The 10,066-nt window shown below is 34.8% G+C and overlaps 1 long non-coding RNA gene across 1 annotated transcript; it reads left to right on the top strand.

The window, feature by feature from the left end:
- The first annotated feature begins 3,598 nt into the window (after positions 1 to 3,598).
- Positions 3,599 to 4,718, top strand: LOC146732632 (uncharacterized). Its single transcript, XR_014926895.1, has 2 exons — positions 3,599 to 3,642; positions 4,411 to 4,718. It is a non-coding gene; the product is annotated as an uncharacterized LOC146732632 (long non-coding RNA).
- The last annotated feature ends 5,348 nt before the right edge of the window (positions 4,719 to 10,066 follow it).

Genomic DNA, 10,066 nt, shown 5'->3' with positions numbered 1-10,066 from the left:
AAAATGGTAAATACTATTGAATTTACAGATTGTATGGCCACATAACCAATGAATTTATAATGAGGCAAATATACATACAAATTATAATGAATATAACCAATAATAGGTCATGTTTATGTAGTATATTTCGAGTATACTAGCGAGTTCAGTGTCATTAAGTAACCTTGGTTTGGTAGAATTGCGTCTTCTATTAGTGAAGAAATACGAGGTAACGCAACACAATTACTGTTACGTAATTATGTCCAGATAACTACATATAGAACATTGAGTCCTCCATGACATTTGTAATATTGGTAAAGTAAAGATGAATTCTGCAGAACCCACAGACTCTGATAGACTTAAAGGCACATGGTTCACAGGAGACCGGGGGAATAACATCGCTCTTCATTGCAATCAGGTAGCAGAGGTGAGTGGATACACACTCGGGTTGTATATCAAAGACATATGCATTTGCATTTGCATATGAAAAAAATGGTTGGCATATATATTTCACACTGGGGTTCGCCTTCCCACTTCAAAGTCAAAAATGGTAGTTGTGGTTGAATTATACATGCATCAGTCACAATATGTTCAGGGTTTGTCACCAGACCATGCAAAATAGCGTCGCATTCTTAGTTTTTTTCCCATAAGCCAGTTTCCCGATGAGACGCATATAACAATAACTGAAGAATAATACAGCCTTCTTTTGACCTTATGAACTTTGGCTGGTAATGGGGTTGGATATTAGTAATTATAGATATGTATTTTTTGTATTACAATATACGCTAACGAGAGGGCGTTAATCAATGATGTAATTTACTAGAACTTAAGGAGTCTTTGATCACTATAAATGTGGGTCACGGGTCAATTTTAGTCAGTCGCCAATTGTCATCGTCCGTCGTTGAGCCGAAGATTAAAGTTGACTTTCGAAACTAGGTAATCTTAGTGTCCATTCCGTTTTGTGAATCTTTTTCCGTTACCTGATTTTATGCGTCTTGGCACATTGTAATTGTATTATGCTGAATTCATTGTTCATTTAAGTTCATGTTAGTTGATACCTTCTGAGCACATACTATATATATATATATATATATATATATATATATATATATATATATATATATTTAAATGATTCCTCTCATTAGTAAATAGCGCTCTCACTCAACAATATTTAGAATGAGTGGTTGGTCAAAAGTTTGATGAGTCAGGTGCATCTATTGGCTAAGCTTGTTGTACATAGATGCAAATGAGTATAGGAACCATTAATGCTGTAGGGTGTACTGGGAGGGGTGGAGGATTTCATGTTTGTAATGACTGGTTGTAGTGCGGTATCTCGTTGTTTTCAAGATGCAGCCTGATATTTGTTGCTTTCTTGGTTGTTCAATTGTGGCTAAAATTTGTGTGGTGGGTGGAAGATGTGTTTATTGTTTGTTGAGTCATTGTTTAGACACCCTGCAGCTTGAAATGGTATGGTCCAAATCCAAAATCGATATGGTGGTGTTGAATATCTGTGCGATATGGCAGTGTCGTCTAAAAACCACGCATCAAAATGATTTCTGTTTATTTATTTACTGTTGTAGATCCTGAGAACTAGCCATTGAATATGATGTCGGGAATAAATGGTTTTCTGACCAAGCTTTATTAATTATTGCTGGCAATATTCCAGTATGAATTGGGAGCAAACTGTGACACCAAATCTAGTCGTTGTATTGTTATGCCTCTAAAATATTTTTTTTTTAAATAAAATAAATTAAATAGAAATATTATGTGTATTTTTGTATGTGGAAACATGGCTTGCCCACTAAAAAAATATAAAGAAGTGTGGTCTGCAGTTCTTTTTTTTTTTATTTTTTTATTTGTGAAAAAAACTTTAGTGTAAACAATAAAACACTCACAGTGCAAGGCTAGTTCACCAACATGTCTATTCTCTTGCTTGAGTGTGAAAGTACATGGTTTAGTGACTACCTATATATACAATATTCAATTTTTATAACTTGTCTTTGTGTCGTTTCTTGTTGCGATTCCCTTGTTTTGAGTTGGGGTCAATGGAAAGATTTACGTATGAAAATAAAACATGGTCAGCAGTCGGCATTTTGGATTAAATTACAATGCAGACGTGCATTAAAGCCATCTGCAATATTCAAACCAAGTTTGAATAACATCCACAATACCAGAGAAATGATTGACATATGCAAATGTGTTTTTTAGAACTAACATGGCTATTAGTTAGTCAAATATAAATGTATGCTATTGCAAAACCTTACTTTGGAAATGAGAGGGCTCCCATCTTCAAAGGATACAATTAAAACAGATAATGACCTATTATGTATTATTCAGCTCAAGCATTGGGAACATGAAAATAAATGAAACTTATCTTCCAATTATCTGTAATTTTGATTACAGAACATAAATAAACTCATGGGAGGCATATGCAAACTTTGAAAATTAGATGCTGGATGTTTCATTTTTGTTGGAATGGTTCTTTCTGAATTGAAATCGAGCAATAACAATTGTAATGCTATACTCTAATGACTGGGCACATCCAATTTATATGCAGTTAACAATAATAGCTCATTGTAACACATTGTTTTGCTTTACAAGTGTATCCACGTTCACATTATGTCGCACTGAATATATTCACAAAGATAAAATAAATCAAACAAAAGTATAATTTCAATAAAGAATTTGTTAATTCCTTGTCATCAAATGATATGCAATTTCACAAACATGGTGTTAAGTTTCAGATTTAGTTGTTTCTAAGTTTATGTATACCACTTCTGGTGACTTTTCGTAGAATACAAACATTTTTCTGTAATGTAATGTATAGGATTGCAATTGTCATTAACTGCTGGGATTACCGTTTCTCTTAGAGTGGGATAGTTAAACTGTAACGTAATATGTGATAGCAATGGTCGTGTTATTGCTATTGTTTAAACGTCTGGTATTGAACACCAGATTGTTTGGCGTGTGACCCAGACAAGTGCAATCTGATTTATATCTGATATAGTGTACGGGCTATAATTATTTTGGCTATAATCTTATTTTAATTTTATCTTTTATTACGTTTGTTATTAATGCTTTTTAGTTCCCGTTCGGACGGTAGTCCGAAACGGGAAGTAGTGTTTTTGGTTCTGTGCGTGCGTGCATCGTCATATTTCAGACACACTTTGCTGGATTCCATTCAAATTTGGTACACATACATGTCATGAAGGTATACATATGCACGTAAAGTTGTTTTGAGATTAGATCAATTTTGAGCGTTTGGCACCTATTTTAGACCCGAAAATGTGCAGATTCTGATTAAGTTGGACTATAAATTACATGCATCCAATACAAAGTTGTTTTTATGTTGTTAAATTAATGTCAATAAAGTAGTAGTATTATGTTGGTTTGTCAGAATGTTACCTTTATTCGTATTTTGTTTGATATCCTGATTTGATTATGATTGCAATAAAGATATCAATATTTTTACCACGTACCTCGATCATGCTAAACGAAGCATGATCTTCGGGTTCAGGCAATGTGTTCTACTGTTGCATCATGGGAGTGAATTCGCTTCAATAAGGTAAATGGTAAAAAACCTCCTGTAGGACAATTTTTTTATGGATGCTTTCTGTGACTTCGCGCTAATACTGAATAGTTTGAAGATCAATAAATTATTTGGTAAGTACATGATATATTTGTAAGTACTATGATATATGAATGTTTGGGACTTGTATCTTTGCCGATCTATAGAGGTAATTTGTTCAGATTTTGACGATGTCCGTAGCCGTGCGATGGCCGTCATTTGTGTCAACGATCGAAATTACAATATTGAGCAATAACATTTAAATATATTCTATTTTTGCTGTGTGTCATGTGAATTATGCACGTTTCTAACCACAAGGAGTGTATTTAACCGTTTTTGTGGACCGGACGTTCCCGGGAGGAGCCCGGGCGGTCCCAGGAGTCGTTTGGTGACTCCCACACTGTCTACGTTACTGGTATTCCGGTATCTATCTTTTAACAAGTTAATTATTTACAAAAATAATAAGTTTTCTGTGATCGATTTTTTGTGTCTGGCCGCATTTTTTTTATTTTAAGTGGAATGTATGTGAGAATATTTTGTCAACATTCTCATTTTAACGATGTCTCGCCATGTCACAGTCTATGTTTTGGATGTTAGTCGGCAACGGTCGACAGGGTGATTTTAGGGATGTGCAGAGCAGGCAGATTTGTAGAAATTGGCATCTGCAAATGCTGTATTCGAAAAAAATCACTGTGATATCACAATGCAATTTCGTAGCAAGTTAACTGCAATTTTTAAATGACCTGAATTAGTCTAATATCGTGACGACGGACGCCATCTTGTTGCTGTCACAGCGCCATCTACGTCCAATGTGACTTGTTTGAACCTATTTGTTTAAATGTACTTTTTTTGCTTTTTTACAGGATCTGGGTTTAAAAGAAGATTTTTTTGTCTTTCAATTTTGTTAACGTACTGTCACATACACTGCTTACCAAAGTACTCCAGATTGAACCAGTATATATTATACCATTATATACCATATTTTTACCATACTATTAGTACCATATAAATTATACAACGGTACCATATCCAATATTATATTATATTACAGAGAAGACTTTCTGACTGAGAAATCATGCATATAGAAGTATGTATTTGGTCTTCTGAATTTGTCATTGTATACAAACTAAAGTTTGTAATAAAAAGATTTTTTCCTGTGTGGATTATGCAACTTTATTTGTACTATATGAGAATGATTCTGTTGCTAAGTGGTGATATAGAAAGCAATCCTGGTCCTACTTCAAACTGTGACATAACAGGTCAAGGTAAATTAGTGATTGCAGGTAATTTTCATCAAGGTTCACCTAAATATTTGGGTACCACATCTGGAGCCAGTACATGCATGATAAACAGTCTTGTAGCCCTGGTATATTTAATGATTATGGATGCTGCTAACTGGAACAGTGCGAATATTGATAACATACTAGATATGGGGCAATTGTTGTATTTAAAACTTTATCCTAACAGGCATACCAAAGATTCTAGTACGTATTTACAGGTTGCTGATTTAAATAGTTACATTTCATTTGGATCATATCATTTTAGCTGTATTCCATGCACATCAATTTTTGGGTGCCTTGCTGAAGTTGACATTTGACATTGACAAATCAACAATTTTTTCCCGTACTTGCTTTAAAGTAAAGGTTTACAGTTTTTGTCTGCTAACACAAGACTTTTACCTTAAAACCTACACTTTCTCCTTGTGTTTCTAATGCTTACTAAACTATCAATACACTGCCATATTACATTCCAATTATAAACGTCCCTTTAAGTACATTGCTGTATACACTGAAGAATAAAGTAAGCTATACATTTGGAAGTCTGATTTAAAGTGCGATAATTGTTGCGCCACGCATGCACGATATATATGGGTCTCATATAAACAAAGATGGCGACTTTGACTGATGTGCATATCAAAGAGTACAAACTGAGACGTTACCAAGCTTTAATTGGGTATTTTTAGGTGATTGGATTTAAGGTATCAAAGAAGTCACTGGCAATAATTAGTACAAGTCTGGCGACCAGGGTCAAAGCTTATACTTGCGTATTGGATTTTGGGAAAATTTAGTTTATCAACACTAATGTCACACGTGCACAACACGATGACTACCTCCCTTTAATTTGCCTTCAAACTTGATCACTGTAAACCAAATTTGGTGTTTTTTCATGTCATTGCACCCAGTACTCGGTTTCAAGTATTTATACAGGCATAACCTGTATTTGAAGGGTTTTTTAGCACTTTGTAAATACTTGAAAATTGTCAAGACCAAGTTTAGAACATGAAGATCAATTTTAACAGTTTGAACGGGAACTGTGTCATTTCCAATGACTTGTTTATTTTATTATTTTACTTTTTAAATTCCGCCCTACATACATCTGATCCGACACCTATGCAAGTCCTGTTCACATCTTGCGTAAGTAGCAGCCAATCACAGCCCCCTTTTATACAGGCTGTCGGTTGCTTACTTTTCAGTGTAGCGATACTCTACGGGCAATCTGTCTGTACATTATATTTTACCCACTTGAATAAACCATTAATAGAAAATTGCTAGTATATTTTTATTTACAGAAGAAATTCCACAACATTTTACAATTTTTGTCATTACATTGAAAATTGCTTTCACTTCCGACAAATATGTACACTTCCTGATACATCTTCGCCAGCCAAAGTTTATTCAGTCATTGCTTCAATTTTACATCAAACACTGAGCATAATTATCTAGAATGGAAGCAAACAATTAAGTAAATAGTAATGATTAGAACACTGTAAACAGCTATAGTAAACAATGCAAACTGATTTTAAATTGTATAACAGTCAGCGGCCCACTGCATCAACGCAGAAAACTGGAGCAAAAAAATATATCATGATCAATTGCGATGTGTTCCAAATAAAAAATATTTTATTCCAGTCCAAATCAACTCAATTACTTTAATAAAGAGTTATTGTATAATGTACAAAATGTTGATACATTTTGATGAATATTTACAGCTATTATATATTTACGGCTTCAATACCGTAAACGATTTTGGCCCGATCGTCAAGAAAACATCACCCGTCTCCAGGGCAAGCGACTGGAAAAAGACACCGGTGTTCGGTCGAACCGGTGGAAACAAAATCGTCACTCCCAGAATAACTACACAAAATAACGATCTAAACTTGAACCATTCGAGCCACAATATAAACATAAAAAATAACTTTCGTTGCATTTGACAATGACAAACTCACCGAAAAGCCGTGTTTTTCTCGGTCGCTAACGTCGGTATAATCCGCCATTTTATTTGTAGTGGGTCTCGTTACATAGGCATCGGGTCAGATGTATGTAAAATAATAAAATGAAAAGGCATTAATAACAAAAGTAATAACAAATAAAATTAAAGCCTATACAGTAGATCAGATTTTAATTAGATTGAGATAAGTGTTGCATGTAACCAAATAAAACCCAGTGTCCCGGACAATATTTTTGTACAAGAACAACAAAAACAATTTACAAGCTCCAATAACATAGAAAAAAATAAATAAATACTTTAGGCATTTATCAAAAGCAAAGTTATTCTCATTCTTCGGAAAACATTTTTTGTTCTTGTACCATGAAACTTCAGGCAGCCCAAAATGAGAAACAAATATTTGTTCATTCTTGGCCTAACATAACAGTTCATAGTGATACATAAAATAATATAGCAAGAATATAAATTTGAAACTGCCTGCTATGTGATACATTCATGCAATGATCACGCACAGTTTTCAGAACATCAACAAAATTATTGCTAAATACAAATTTAATGGGAATAATATAATGCTCCATTTTATTCAATTTTGTACTGTATTTGAGATGAAAGCATTAACAGACCTTGATAGTTTGATCTGCCACCATAAAAACGAATGGGTATGCAAGCTAATGCGCAAAACAAAATGGCGACCATAAAAATTAGTGATTTCTTCATCGAGCACATTTTAACGCTACACAGAGATTTTTATTATCTATGATACACTTCAAATCGTCTAAATTCTGAAAAGGTGTCGCGTGTTCATGAAATGTGTTCCATTAAGGTTGGATGAAACAAACGACAAGACTACACTATTCAATTACGTGCATTTTTCACAAATAAGAACACAACACGAGATCCAAACAAAATACTACACACTAAATGCTGTAATTATCCACAGACCAAAACTTTGGTTACACCAACTAAAGGCGTACATACTTGTCAGACGCCATTAAAGCATTAATTAATTGGTTACATTTGATCAAAATATGAGTTTTCATTGGCTAGATGAGTCATTTGTTAATGCCCATTATTTACCTATGAGAGTCCCCTCCCATCTTCAGCATATTTGTAGCCAACTTTGCTTAAAATGTGTCAAGTAACTTGTTTGAAATAGTTTTCATATGCTTTTGATCAACAAATCAGCAAATGCATAAGAAAGTTATTGGGTCGCCATTCACTGAGCATGTAATCTCTTTACAGTATTCAAAAAAAACAAAAACATGAATACGACTGATGCACAAATGATAATCAGTATATCAGTTGAAAAAAATGCTTCAGATAGAAATTGGCTTTCATTCATTCAGACGTATTGCCCTAAATATCGAAAGATTCTGCTGTATCTAATGTCATCAGCAAAGCTAAACTGATTGTTTTGAGACAAATGATTATTGGGTTACAACAACAGCCCAGTTTTGAATTGAGATATCATGATTGCAAGCTAGAAACTACGCCAATATACGAGACTGAAGTGAATGTTTCTGATAAGACACATGAGTTGTTAAATCGTCTTTCTAAGATCACAAAGTTAAGAAGTTGTATTCAGAAAGTGAGTATTAGGTCATGAATGGCAAAATACTGAGAATAGAATGGTAGGGGGACAAACATTTTATTTTTCATGGTGTAATGTGGAGTGTATTCTAAACAATGTAGTAGGGCTTTTGAAATATGTAATTATAGTGTAATGTCGATTAATAAATTTTCACAGCTGGTCAACTATTCAAACCAGGAAAAATGTTTGCATCATGCCTCTGTCACCTTATTTGGGGAGAACAATGTAAAACTATATATCTGGTTCTGAGATGGAAATAGACCTAAAGTAGCTAGTGAATCAGGGAAAAAATAGATGCGTAAAATTGTCATGATCCCATATTTTTCAGGATACTTCAAGATCAGTTTCATTGGTCTGGCTGTCTTGGGTCTGTCTGAGCATAATGTGGCCACATGATGGTAGGGCAGAAAACAACCCTTGCATAGTTGTTGATACTACACTCCTGACATCTGAACACAGTCGATACATGACAACCTGTTCTTGTTTTTCTGAATGCACCATCTGCAGGATTTGCCACGCGGCGCAGACTGTGGATTAAATGGTGGTTTTTAAATAAGCTGATGACAGGTTCTGAATTTCTGGTCTGCTTCTTTGGGGATGAAAAACCATCTACCAATACCATGCCAACTTCAATTTAGAAGGCCTTGTGCGTTTTCTTTGTATCCACTGATTCTTTGTACAGAATCCAACTGTTGCATATTGCAGTATCCAGAAAGTAGAAAAAGATGTCGCTGGGCTGTATAATATCACCAGAGTTGATTTGACTTGTCAAATCCACCCATGTACAGATTGTAATCATAAATGGCTTCTAGGGCAGGGAGAGAGTATACTATCAGTATCTGGCAGGAAACGGGTAACTCTTTGGTTATCGGTCCTATAGTATGTTGTCAGTATATTCAGTGAGTTGGAATCCTTCACTGATATAGCCATCACTTTATCTTTTTGTCTGCATAGAAAACTGTCCCCTCTCCATCTTCATAATGGCCTTGTGATTTAGAATTTTCTTTGGATTTGTATGAAGGGCATTTGGGAATCCCACTCTATCTTGCCTCACGGTGCCAACCACATGAATTTCATGATTTTCTAGTACGTAATTCACCATGTCTACACTGGTATAATAACTGTCAATGTACAGGATATGATGGCATCCCCTAATGTCAATGAGAAGTCTTTCACACAGGTTTCTTGCTCTGGACCAATCCCTTCTATACTGCAGGACTACCAGTCATTGACATGATCTCAATCCTGTAGTTGTAATCCAGTTTTGCTATCAACCAAGGCATATATTTTGAATCCCTTAGCCAACACTGGACTCATCTATGCAAACTTGACAGTACAGGTTGTAACATCCCTGGGATTTGATGAAGAAAGCATCTAGTACTGGCTGTACTTTATATAGAGGTGCATCGTTTCTTCATTATTGACTATATTCATTAGGTCATTTTCGAGGTTGTTACAGTGAAAATACTGCATCAGTTTTTGGTACCTATTGTGGCTCATGATGTTGGGAATGTAGTCATTTCTTATTGCTTGTAGGTGGACCAGTAGTCTCTTGTTTTGAATCAACACCCATGATGGCAATTATACTAATCAGTGCACTTATTTCTTCACTTCTAGTCAGAAGAGACAAGAATGTATTCCCTCCATTCTCAGTGATGCACCAAGTGGCATTCCTATTGGCTTCTTTCCATACTCGTAATCTT

Source organism: Saccoglossus kowalevskii, chromosome 17 (genome assembly GCF_978046115.1).
Source record: "Saccoglossus kowalevskii chromosome 17, keSacKowa6.1, whole genome shotgun sequence".
Taxonomy (NCBI): Eukaryota; Metazoa; Hemichordata; class Enteropneusta; family Harrimaniidae; genus Saccoglossus; species Saccoglossus kowalevskii.
Note: the sequence above shows the minus strand (reverse complement) of the source record. Positions and strands in the feature narration are given on the sequence as shown.